The following is a 13,367-nucleotide window of genomic DNA, read 5'->3' as shown; positions in this document are numbered from 1 at the left end:
ATTTGTTTTATATAGTTGGGCACACTAGTGTTTGGTGCATAGATATTTATGATTGTCATCTCTTCCTCTTGGATTCTTCCCTTTACAAGGATGTAGTGTCCTTCTTTGTCTCTCTCAATCAGTGCTGGTTTGAAATCTACTTGATCTGCAAAGAGGATAGCTACTCCTGCTTTTTTTTTTCGGGTTCCTGTCGCATGGAATATTGTTTTCCACCCTTTAACTTTCAGTCTATGAGTTCCTTTTGAATTAAGTGTGTTTCTTGTATGTAGCATATTGTTGGATTTTGCTTCTTGACCCATTCTGCCAGTCTATTTCTTTTGATTGGTGAATTGAGACCATTAACGTTGATGGTTATAACCGAAATATATTGACTTGTCATTGCCATGACTTTCTCTTTTTGTTGGGTTCTCCCCCTTTACATGTAATTTCTTGTCATGCCACATGGGTTCATTCTGCTTTGCTTCCTGGGGTTGTGATCCTCAATGTCTGTTCCTAGGATATTGTGTAAAATTCTTTGGAGTGCTAGTTTGGTATTCACAAAGTTCCTAAGGTGCTCTTTGTCATGAAAGTATCTTATTTCTACATCCATTTGGAAAGATAGTTTTGCAGGGTACATCAATGTGGGTTGGAGGCTGTTTTCTTTTAGGGCTTGGAATATGTCACTCCAAGCTCTTCTTGCCTTGATGGTTTGTGTTGAGAAGTCTGCTGTGATTCTGATGGGCTTTCTTTTGTATGGGATTTGTTTCTTTTCTCTGACTGCTTGGAGAACTTTGTCCTTCTGTTGTGTTTCTGGAATCTTAACAATTATATGCCTATGTGTAGATTTTTTTTGATCAAGGCTATTTGGAGTCCTATATGCCTCACTTTTCTGTATGTCAAGCTCTTTTCCCCTGCTTGGGAAGGTTTCTGCCATTATTTCAGTGGAGAGATTTTTTATGTCATCTGCACCCTCTCCTGTTTATTCCTTGACTCCAATCAGTCTTTCTTCTTTGCATCATCTAGCAGCTGCTGGATTGATTTCTCATGTTCCCTTATAATTTTGAAGCAAGTTTTCTTTTCCTGGTCACTAATTGCAATCTTATCTTCTGTATCTGAAATTCTGTCCTCACATTGGCTCATTCTGCTGTGTAGACTTTCAGTGGAGTTTTTCATCTCCTGGAAATATATTTGCATCTGTTTTATGGATTCCATTTGTTTTTTGTGTTGGGATTCCATCATGTTCCTGAGCTCCTCGCTAGATTTATTAATCATGTTTTGCACTAGAGGCACAATTTCTCCTGTTATCTGAGAAATTATTTCTGATTTCATGTTTTCCAGATCCCCTTTTGTTGCCAGTTCAGTGGGTCCAGGTGGTTGAGTATCAGAGTGTTCCATCTCATTTCCCTTTGGGATTGCTGTAGGTGATCTGGAAGTCTGGTTTTGAGACTTATTTACATGTTTTCTCATTTTGACTGGCGGGGGGGCTGTTAGCACCTGCACGGATTACCTCCTCTGAGCTGGGAGAGGTGGGACAGGGGCCAGGAGCAGCGGTAGGGATGGTGGCCCAAAACCCCTTTCCTGTGGGCTGGGAGCAGCAGGAGGGATGGTGGCCGGGAATCCCCTTCCTCTGGTCCAGGAGCAGTGGGATGGTGGCTCAGAAGCCCCTACCTCTGGGCCAGGAGAGATGGGAGGGATGGTGGCCCAGAAGCCCCTTCCTCTGGGCCAGGAGAGGTGGGACAGAAGATGACCCAAAAGCCCTTTCTTCTGGGCTGGGAGCAGCAGAAGTGATGGTGGCTGGGAAGCCCCTTCCTCTGGACCAGAAGCAGTGGGAAGGCGGCTCAGAAGCCTCTACCTCTGGGCCAGGAGCAGCGGTACTCGGTACCATGGTCTGGTGGTCTGGTGTCCTCTGCGTCTTTGTAGTGTGGAACCAGGTGACTGCACAGAGGAGTGGGTGGGGCTCCAGTGGATTGTTGCCAGGGCATGAGCTGATTTGGTGTGTTCTGCGCGACTCATCACCTCAGTAGGGTGTGCGCAGACCTGCCTGTCTGCAGAGGGCTGATGTTAAAATGTTAACTACGTTACGCTTTGATTCTCATGAGTAATCAAAAGAAATTGTTAAAATGAATAAATAAGCAAATATAAATAGAACTGATGCTTTCAAATGTTCGTAATAACATTTGAGTCATCATTTTCTAGATTATAAATGCAAGTATTTAGGGCTTCTTAAAGTTTATAAAAAAGATTATATTTTGTCTATCAAATGATTTCATAAATTATTTATTTATAATATAAAATTTTGATTGTTTTCTTAAATCTGCTAAGAGTTAAAATTATAGTACATAACTCTGTATTCTAGATGATGCCTAAAAATTGCCTCAGGGGTCATTGGGCCTGAGGAGCTAAGGGAAAAACTCTCCTCTGTGCCTGAGAAAGCAGCTCCCTGAACCCATTCCTTCTGTTCCCTCCACTGAGGGGGCTCCTCTTGTTTTCCTTAGAGTCACATAGTTCCCCATCCCTGCAAGTGTTATTAAGCTATTATTATACAGAATTAACTTGGCTATAATGGAAAGTCAGTTGAAGGTTCTTCTATGTCTAAAGAAATAAGGTTTTCTTAAGATATTAAAATGCTGTAGGTTAAACTTGCGAAAACTAGACTAGGGAGCAAAGGTTTTGTGTTTTATCAAGATAATTTCTTGTTTTCTGCTGTTATACTTCTGATTTCTTAAGAAACTGAGTTTAAAGAGTTAAAGTTTATTGGGCTGAAGATTTAGCTCAGTGGCACCATGCCTGCCTTACAAGTGCAAGGTCCTGAGTTTGATTCCCCAGTACCAAAGAACAAAAAAAAAAGAGTTAAAGTTTATTTAAATATTGGCTTGTTGTAAAATGTTTTTTATAATCAGTATATAACTGGCTAAGTGAATAGCTGTTAGATGATAGCACACACTCTATATATCTGGGATGTGTATACATCTGAGGATGAAGTATGCTGCAAGCTTGAGCTTCCTCTCATGTTAAGTTTATAGAGTTAAAATTATACAAATTCAATGTATGCAAAGTAACCAATGAGTGCTCTGTTTTATATGATATACAATGTATCTAGACCTTAAACATATAAAGTGATCAAAAATTTTGGCATCTCTGTTCTTTGAATTTGGTGTAATTCAGTCTTGCCATTTAAAACTTGAATTACATCTATTGGATTTGATTAAACAAGTATTTTATTATTGTATAATGAGACACACTTAACTTGGTCTTAAACACCCAGCAGGAAAGTATAACAAAAAAGAAGTAATTAATAGTAATATAAAAACAGAAAACTAGGCTAGATATAGAGAGGGGCTCCAGACACAGCACCAGCCCCTACTGGCAGTCTTCAGATGCAGCTAGGAGATTTTAGCCTATATGCATGAGTTGTTGTGAGTCCCAGGCCCACTAGCCCCTCCAAAAATGGGTTCTTCAGCCTCTCTGAGTATAGTGCCATTACGTTAGTTTAATTCATTTTCAAGTACCCCTCAGGTAAAGATTTGTCTTCTTGTATAGGTGTGCCTATGGAATAAAAATGGCAATATAAATATTCTAGCTACTAAGCTTTGTTACCTCTGTGATATGAGCTAACTTTCTGTTTACTTACTTCAGACTTCATATGCTTATATTCTCTGGAGCTGGTCATCTCAAGAGGCCTTCAGGTCTACAAAGCAGAGGCCAGACCCAGGTTCTGAGCTCTATAGTAAAACAAATTAATGGCTTAACAGCCACAAAAAAGGCATATTTGTTTAGTGTATTCTTTGACCATTATTATAATTAAAATAGGAAAGCAATGGAGTTCTTACTGACAAAATTCTTAAACTCCACCTGTTGTACTTGGGTAAATCCCTCAAAACAGAAGTTAATTTTAAAGATAGAAAGCGTAATTTTGTCTGACATCCACAACTTTCTGGAGCCACTATTCATCAACATTCTACTTTTGATTTTAGCTCTCATTTATTTAATATGGTGATAAAATGAAGCTTAAGCATCAATGACTTGCTAATACCCTGTCCTCTTTTCCAGATTATGAAAAAATGATGGTTCTTCAAACAACAGAATCCAATATTTCTATATCTCCTTCATATTAGTCAGAGTGAGACTTTTGATTCCTGGCTAGGCAGGGCCAGCCTCCTCCTGCAGCCTAAAGAAGTCATAAGAAGGTGAACTTTCAGCCCCGCTGCATCCCTTAAGAATAAGGGACCCAACACTCAGGGAGTAAATGAGGTCAAATAGTGGAATAGAAGAAATAAAGATGAATAAAAAGGAGACAAGGAAAATCATAATTTCAAAACTGTACTTTTACAAAGACCGCAACCTCAGGACATAATCAAAGTTACCCAAGGTTATCCATATCTATACTCTTTAGCCTTGTTTGTGTCTCTTCATCACATACCGAATTCCTTAAAGATGCTGTAGGTTCATAAATTGGCTTAGTTGATAAGGTAAAAAGTAGAAACTTAATCTTAAAAAATAAAATAGACTTTAAAATGTATCACCCTTTCACCTGTAAAATGAGTCATTATTTTTCAACCTGTGCGTGGGCCATTGATTTTTTTTCTTATAAAACAAACCAAAACTTTCTATAGATTCACAAATTCCACTGTCAGAAACACATAAATATCCCCAGCTGCAGACTATAAAATGTGCCTTTCATGTGAAGGTCTCTACTCTATTTTCTTTGAGTGTGTACTTTAAATTCTACCTAGTAAACTACTCCATGCCTCTTTTTTAAAAAGTGAACTTTAAAAAGCAAAAGTGGACTTCCAGTTTCTGAAACTGTCGTTATAAAGTAATGGCAAATTTCAGAAGCAATATTATGCTAAAGCCTGGATTTTATTTCATCTTTTAAAAAATAAGAATTAGAACCTAACCAGTTGTATTTGGCTCAACTTTATAACCATTTTTTATTCACTTCTCAGATGTGGTTAATTGCATGATGTTAACAAGCTAATGTCCTTTGAGGTCATAAGTCCTACATATCACACCAAACGTTTGTGTCAACATGACATGGTCCATTCATGAGACCCAGGTCAAGAACTGCCAATAACTCCAGTTCTTGGACAGTCCAGCAGAGGAAAGGCCTTCCTCACCTAGGACACTCATTTTCAGAATCTCTCTCAGGTATACGATGTCCTAGGCACTCAACAAAACATCCAAATGATTAGAAAAGTAATGGCACTTCACTCAGTACTTCAGAAAGAATTTCCTGTGCACAGGTAAGATTTTTGAGTGACAGCATGATAGCTCCCTTACCTGGAGGTGAAGACTTCATCAGTGGAACAGAATCAGCAAGGAGACATGGCTGTTGTCCATGTCCTTTCTGGACAGAACCTAAGTGGTCATCTTGAAGTGAGTGAAGGACTTCAGGAGTTTCCAGGCCCCACACATGTTTCTGGCCTCAGGAGACCAACATACATGGACCTGATGCTAGACAACTGTTCTGCAGACTCAAAAGAGAAACATCTTTTTTTTTTCTTAAGTTCTTTTATTGGTACATTTTAGGTATACAATTCATTTACATTTATCATTGGGTGTTTGTACCTGTACATGATGTACCTTGGTTCTTATTTTTTCCCCATTACCTGTGCGCCCTTCCCTATTACATAGACATCATTTCCATTTTTCTCTTTTCTCATAATTTTTCCTTTCCCTTCTTTCCTTTCCCCTTCCCCTCCCTTCACCCCTAAAAGAGAAACTTCTTAAAGGATCTTTAAAATTATGATCAGTTGCCATAGACATATATTTACATGTCTTAAGAAAAAATAGCACAAAACCACATGAAATTCTACCATATTCAAAAAATTACAGGTTAGAAATGCAGACGTGCTTATGTCGTTCTGTCCTTTTTATCTAACAATTCTCCATGTTTCCCAGATATTTCTGAATTTATCTGCTATCATGTCCCTCATGAAACAGGCTTGCCTACTTTTTTGTTCTCTAAACAGCAAAGAATCTGTTAAACATTTTTTTTCTACTTTGAGGTCACTTGTTAATGAGCTGAGCAGTGGGAGAAGGCAGAACTATTAGAATGACATATGGGCAGAGAGATCCCCTTTATGGATCCAAGGATTTATGAAAGCAAAGGAGAAAAGGAGGCAGGCAGAGCCCCAGAGGAGGAAGAGATGCCCATTACAGCCACCGCCCCGCTCTCTGAGCTCAGCACTAAATGGTTTGGCACTGGCTTCAGCAGGCAGCAACTGGATCACCACGGTCCAATCTTTGCAAATGGTGACCACTATCTCAAAGGTGGCCTTTACAAGGTGCCCAGAAGATTAGCAAGTTCTCAGAGCCTTACCCCAACCCCAAGAAGTGTACAGCTTCTTCAAGCCTCAAACAGCAGAGGCCAGTATGGGAGGAAGAGAACCCCCAAAGTGTCAAAGAGAGGCATGCGGCATGGAAGTGGTTCTCTGTGGAACACAGAATGCTCTTTCTGGACATGTACAGAGGACACCCTTGGATTGTTCTAGTAGAAATCTAACTATGCCTGGGAGGGACCAACAGACAAACCAGTCAATTTGGTCAAACCACCGGTTTGACTGACTTTTCTGTTGTTCATTGACTCAACCGATTATTTGACTGATCTCTCAGAACAGTTCCTGCAAAACCCCAGCCCACACAATGAGAAAGGAAGAATTAAGACAATAAATAGACAGCTTGCGAATAATCAAATTTCCCATCATTAAGGGGAAAGTGAAAAGACTGCTTGTTTGTTCTTTACTTTCAATAACCCCTGCCCTGCTTCTTGATGTAGGCACCAGCTCAGCACAAGAAAAAGCAAATAATTTGAAATAATGAAGCTTTGTGTTCAGCCATTTGAAAGCAGTATATTATAGATGAAAACAAAGCTCACAGATTTCCAAGTTTCATTAATGGTAGCCCTGACAGGAATGGAGTGGTCAGCTCTGCCAGAGGATGACACTGACTTAGGAGGCCCAGGTGTTCTGTGTGTCACACTCCAAACTTTCATTAGGACTTGGGGAACCTTCCCTATTAAGGAGACAGCCATCTATGTGAAGTGCCTGTTGGTCAGTTAGATCGGATCTGTTCTTCCTGACCTTGTCAGCACTCTGAGACTTGCATCCCAGTCACAAGCTGCAAGCCTGGGTGTGAGGGTTGTGGGAAGACTGAACTCCATCTCTAAGTCCATATTAGAGGACTGCATTTTCCCCTAAAGGAGCTCTGGCCCCAGCGACACCTGTAAAGGAGTGACATCACAGACACACATTAGAACCACTCACCAGTCTTCAGAGTTAATTTTAGGGTATTTGAAATCAATTCCTATTAGTGGCAGGTGAAGTCACGATGGAAGGCCCAGGAACCAGGTGAGGTCAGCTCCTCAGATCTGTCCACAGGTTCAGGCCAATTGCTTTGCAGTAAAATCCCTGACAGCAGCAAGTTTTTAACAAGCTTTCCAGAAGCTTCTGGAAAGCTTGTTAAAAACTCCAGAAGCGTCCTGCTTTATTTGCCAAAGTGGCTGTCTATGCACTTTAAAACATGCACAGGGTAACCCTCCTACAGGACAGAGATGGTGGCCTGCACTCTGCTGTCTGTAAAGTTCTAGAGAGAACAATACCTGATAGCTGTCTGGATTTTAGGACACGCAGGGTATCAATACCAGTCTCAAGCCTGGAGCAAGCCACACACCATGCCATTCACATCACCTCTGCACAAGGTCTTCCATAGGCCAATAGCTATTTGGTTGGCAGGAGAAACCCATACTTCTATGGCTAGTAAATTTTTTAAGAACCTTCACCTCAACTGGAGTTTCCCCTCAGTGCAGAGTCTGTTCCAAGTATTAGGTCCATAGAGAGCAGGATCAGGTGTGCAGTTACAGTTAAATATGACTGAATAAACAAACACAATCCTTCTGTGCCATAGTCAATTTGGACTTGACTTTGATTGCTGGGATATTAGCCAATATCATCTTTATATACTTTTCTGTATAACTCATAGTGGCCTTTCTGCCTAGCTGCTAAGTCATCATGATGTGCTCCAAGAAGGCCTCTATTTTGAACTTTAAATAGCATATTGTCTGAAACTAAAAGCGAGTGAGTTTATTAAATAATTATTTTAAAGTGATTGAGCCTCAACCTAAGAAATAAACATATGTCCTCAGCATGTCCATCTTTACAAGAATATCCCTTGTGGACTTTCCATTGTCTACACGGCATTCACTTGGAGCTTCCACTGCCCCAGTAAGTGTCAGGCTGACCCTGTTCCCACACTTGCCCACCAGGTACTCTCTTTCCTAGCCCACTAAGCAGCAAGAACTCCAGCAGAGGAAGTTCTTGAACCAGCCTTTGGTCATGCTGAACCTTGGTGACAGAGGAGAGTCCAGATGGAAAGTCCCCTGTAAACTGGAAATTCAGGACTCATAGTTGGGTGAGGACTGAAGGAGGATTTCTGAGTACTGAGCTCATGCAGTTCCTTGACATTGGCAGACAAACCTTCAATTCCCAACATGTGTAGAAAAGAAAAGAGCAAATGCCGCTGACTGGACTCCTACATGAGATCAGCACTGGACTGATTTCAACATTAGCTTTGTGCTCAGGAGCTGTTCTCTTCTACAGAAGGTCCAACCTCCACATGCAACATGCTCCTGCGTGCACCAGTCAGACGTTGCTTCATGGTTTCTGCTCAACTCCCCTGTTATAGGTGCAAACATGGTCGCATTCTTCTAACTTCCAAGAGCTTTTCCTCCTCTGTAAAAGGGAATTATAAATCAAGCACTTTGTAATTCTCCAGAGCCATAGAGCTTGCATATGGATGACACTCAGTTACTGTGACTGAACTCAATTGATACTCCAGAGTCTGGCTCCATTCCAAATTAACATGTAACTAATATCACACTTTTCCTCCTTGTAGTTCTACATTCTAAAATATAGAAGTGGTCATGGGCCTAAATGGAAGGGTGCTTACCATTTGAAAACAGTTCCTAATGTCTTTTCATGTAGAAGGCACTTTTGTGTTTCATGGTGACTGCCCAGTGTATCAGTCACTTTCCCATTTCTGGGACAAAAATACTTGACACTCACATACTGAAGGAGGAGAGTCGTATTTTAGCTCATGGTTTCAGAGGGTTCAGTCCATAATTGGCTGACTTCAAGGTAGGAATGCCATGGCAGAAGAGCATGAACAAGGGAAGCTGCCACCCCACGACAGCCAGGAAGCAGAGAGAAAGAAGAGAGGGAATGGGGACAAGAATGCACCCTTCCAGGTCACACCCCCAGTGATTGCCTTTTACAGCCAGGCCCTACCTCCCAACAGCACATTCAAATATGAATTTGTCAATGGATTAACCCACAGATGAGTATAGAACCCCCGTGACCTTCCAAATCAACTTCCAAAAGCCCCACCTCTGAACACATGAGACTTTCAGGGTGCCCAAAAGTTAGATCTGAACCACAGCACTCAGAAACTAAACATCTATAAACAAAAATTAGCATAGATATTTTCAGGTATTAAACTTTAGTTCCACTGTGTCAGGAAAGGACTCAGCCAGCTATACCCAGGAATCTTGCCCTTTATAAGAAATGTGGCAACCGTGTGGCTTCTCCCTCCTTTTCCATTTTTTGAAGCCTGCTCTGGGCCACCATCCCAAGCCAACTGCCTCTTTCCTCCTCAACCCTGTCTGTCTCTGTGAATGTGTTCCCCCTGCTCACATCTTCCTTCTGCCCTAAAATCTGCCTGGCTCTATCCCATCTGACTCAGGCTAGGCATGTGAATCTCGAGGATTGATGTGGGTCAGCTGGCTGACAGGGCATTAGTCAAGCTGACACTCACTCGGTGAATTTCAACTCCTCTAGCAAGTGCTGACTCTGATCTTCTCTGGCTACCAGGATCACTCACTCTCAGTGTAGTCACCAGCACACCTGGAGGAGGCCAAGAGCAGAAAGGACTCAAGGGGTGAATAGGAAGAAATCAGTAGTCATTTCTAACCTGGTGTACTCTGTGGAAGACAGAGCTTCCGCAAGCCGTAGAGTCTGATTCTGATCTCTGGATCTCAAGTAAAAGCTCAGGACTTGGGCTCAGCAGGTGCCTCCCAAGAATGAGAGGAGACAGAAACAGACACAAAGCCCATAAAGAAGCAGAGCTTGGGGTGGAGTAAGAAGAAAGCAGACACGAGGGATAGTACAGACTCAAAACTAGAGACTTCAGGCAACTCCAACAAACATCTGAGATGCACTGGATACAGAACAGATGGAGAAGTCATCAGATTTGGTGTCACAAAGTATCAGTGAGGACATTGCAAGAGGCACAGAGAAACAACTGTAAAACGGACACAAGCAAACTTAGAACCAGATCAAATGGTCCTAGGTTGATAACCTGGGGATGACCCTGAGGACCAACTCACCAGCCCCAGGCACCATGAAGGAAATTGGCGGCACCTGCTCCCACCTCTTCCATTCACAGCTTCCTAAGAGGACCAGCCCCTCCTTAATGGCATGTATTGTGTGTGTTTATGTGTATATGTGTGCCTACATGCTGCTGAGGATTGAACCCTGGGCATTCACACTGAACTACATACTCAGCCTTCTTTCATTATTTTTAAAACAGGATCTTGCGAAGTTGCCAAGCTAGCCTCAAACCTGGGGTCCTCCTGCCTCAGCCTCTCAGAGTGCTGGGATTATAGCCTTGTGTCACCATACCTGCTGACACATTGTTTCTTGAAAACAACAAAACCCTTCAGGTGGCTTCCAGTTTTGCTGACTTGGAGCGCTCCTTTCCTTTAAGATGTTTTTGCACACCTCTCATTTGATCAATTATGTATCAATGTGTGCATTTAAATTCAAAAGCCAAAATTATTTTTTCCATGAATTTAAAGAACACTTCATAGCATGACAGGATTCTAATAAGGAGCGAATAACTAAAACTGGTCATCATGGGTGGAAGCCAAGGAATGAGGAGCCACTTTTCCAGCTACATGGAAGTCAGTTTTGTGAAAAAGCAGAGACATCAGAACACATGGGCCAGGCTGGTGTAGTGGCCTAGCTTGCTGAAGCAGATGGTGGATGAGCACACAGATTCCTGGGCAGTGCAGAAGATGCGAGTGTGGTGATCAGAGAGGATGGAATGATGACTGACACCCCTCAGGACACTCCACAACAAGAAGAAAATGGCAATAGGACAAAGCCTGGGCTAGAGGAGGAAGCAGGAGTTCTGCAGGAGCAGAACAGAACTCTCAGAAGGGATTAGGATCCAGTGAGTAGGAAAGCAAAGGAATCAAGGAGAACTGCTGAGTGAACATGCTCAGCCCAAGACAAGAAGGGCAAGAGTAAGCTCCACGTGACAGTTGCCTGCACTCCAGGGCAATGGTCCCCACCATATTCACAGGCCCAGGACCCAGGCCTGCAGGTCAGAGGCCTAGGAAAGGGGCCTGGAGGTGGGGCTCTGACACATGGTAAACTCCAGTGATGGTGCTCAGTGCAGAGCAGTAGCCCCTACAGTTAGGGGAATGGCGTGGGCTGTGTGTCTGCCAGCTATGAGGACTGGGAGAGCCAACGAGGAAGGACTTTCAGTATCCAGGAAGGAACCAGATTGGCTCTGTGGACACCACTACCTCTCACACCACACTGAAACACTGATCGTGTGGGCCAACACCAGCAAGAAAGTAAGAGTTTAAATTGTGGGTCCAGGAGGAGATGCAAGGGGTGGTTGCAAGAAGGCTGTCAAGTCCCCAGCCTCCAGGCAAGGAGGGAGGTGACTAGCTTCCCCCTGCCTTCTGGGGAAAGACAAAGAGGCAATGGGTTTAACCTGGGGGTCAGCAATTTGGGTCAGATAACAGAACTGACACTGAGCGGGATTGTCAAGCAGGAAAATGGGCTAGTGAGGGAGGATGTGGACATCTCTTTGGGAAACTATTTAATGGCTAAAGAGGCTAAGATCTGCCTCTGCCTGGTGGCGCCGTCCCACTTGGAGCCCAGCATGAGTTAGGATTCTCTGAGGTGGTGGCGTTCTTCCTACTGCCCTGACTCCATCCTTCTCAGCTTCCAAGAGCCAGAGGGGATAATCCCTCTTCTGATTTCCACAGGAGACACCTGTGCCACTGTCTTCCATCCAGAGGATCTTCAGAGCAATGCAATCCTAGCTGTGTCCCTCCTGAGAGGGCACATTGTGCTGTGTTTTCCCCTCCCTTGATAAGCTGCTGAGCACCTGTTTCTACCTAACACTAAAATCCACTAAATTCAGGGAGAGGAGCAGTGCAGCAGGCAGACGGATACCTGTCCTAGATTCACCTCTCTCACTGGGCTGTCCAACCAAAATGGCCAAGTGCTCTGTGGGCTCCCACGGGTCTGGGACTCTTTCCATGCCGTGGGCACACCCGCACCAGGACCTAATGTGGTGGGGTAAAGTGAGGGTGCGGCATGCTGTGCACTGGCAGTAGCAAGCGGGGTCTCAGTATCCCCTGCTTAGGCCCAAGATGGGAGCCAACTTGTGCCCCCCTCATCCTCTACTACATTCAAAAGAATTTTTCTGCAAGTAAGCAAATCTTTCTTTTAATTTAAAATCAAATAAATGGTGTAACTAAGAAAGCTTTCAGAGCTAAGGGAAGTGATTTTTTAATGAAGGAAAATTTAATATTTTTGGATTTGCAGAAAGAATTGAATGCAAAGCAGAGTCCTCACCCACCACCACCTCATATCCCAGTATTCCCATGTCCCATGAGCTCCATGTCCTCCCACCCAATGAGCCAATAGTGACACATTATCTTGATTCAAGTGTCTGGCAACATTCGGCTTCCATGATCCATGAAAGATGGCTGGGCTGGGCTCATGTGTATGGCACAGGTTCACAGCTGTGGGATGACTAGAGATACAGGGCTAAAGATGCCAGGCACCAGGGCCAAGCAGGGAAGTGGGGTGTCTCATCCCAGCTGAGCTGCAGAAGAGCTGGATGTCTTAACATTAGGGACATGCTGGATGCTCCTCCTGTTGAAGGCCTGACTGCTGGGCTGTAGGGGTGTGTGTGTGTGTGTGTGTGTGTGTGTGTGTTGTGTTACTGGGGATTGAACTGAACTCAGAGCCTTCACACTAGGCTACATCCCAGCACTTTTTATTTGTGACATGGGGTCTTACTGAGTTGCCCACACTGGGCTTGAACTTATTATCCTCTTGCCTATGAGCTCCATCCAGCCTGGTTAGCTCATCTGACCCTCAAGACATCCCCCTAGAGGAGCTCCTGTCACCACCCTGACTTGAGTGGGACCCATATCAAAAGCCACCAAAGTCCAGAAACCTGGCCACCATTCTGACAGTCATGCCAAAACAAAAGAAAAGTGTTTGGGTTTCGCTGTTTCCTTTCCACACTTAAAGTATTTTACATAACTCGGTCATTGTAAATATTTTGAGGTCCTGTTATGG

Source organism: Heterocephalus glaber, unplaced genomic scaffold (assembly GCF_053883595.1).
Source record: "Heterocephalus glaber isolate CG9 unplaced genomic scaffold, H.glaber_assembly_v1.0 deba00000331, whole genome shotgun sequence".
NCBI lineage: Eukaryota > Metazoa > Chordata > Mammalia > Rodentia > Bathyergidae > Heterocephalus > Heterocephalus glaber.
The sequence above is the reverse complement of the archived record's forward strand: the minus strand, read 5'-3'. Positions refer to the sequence as shown.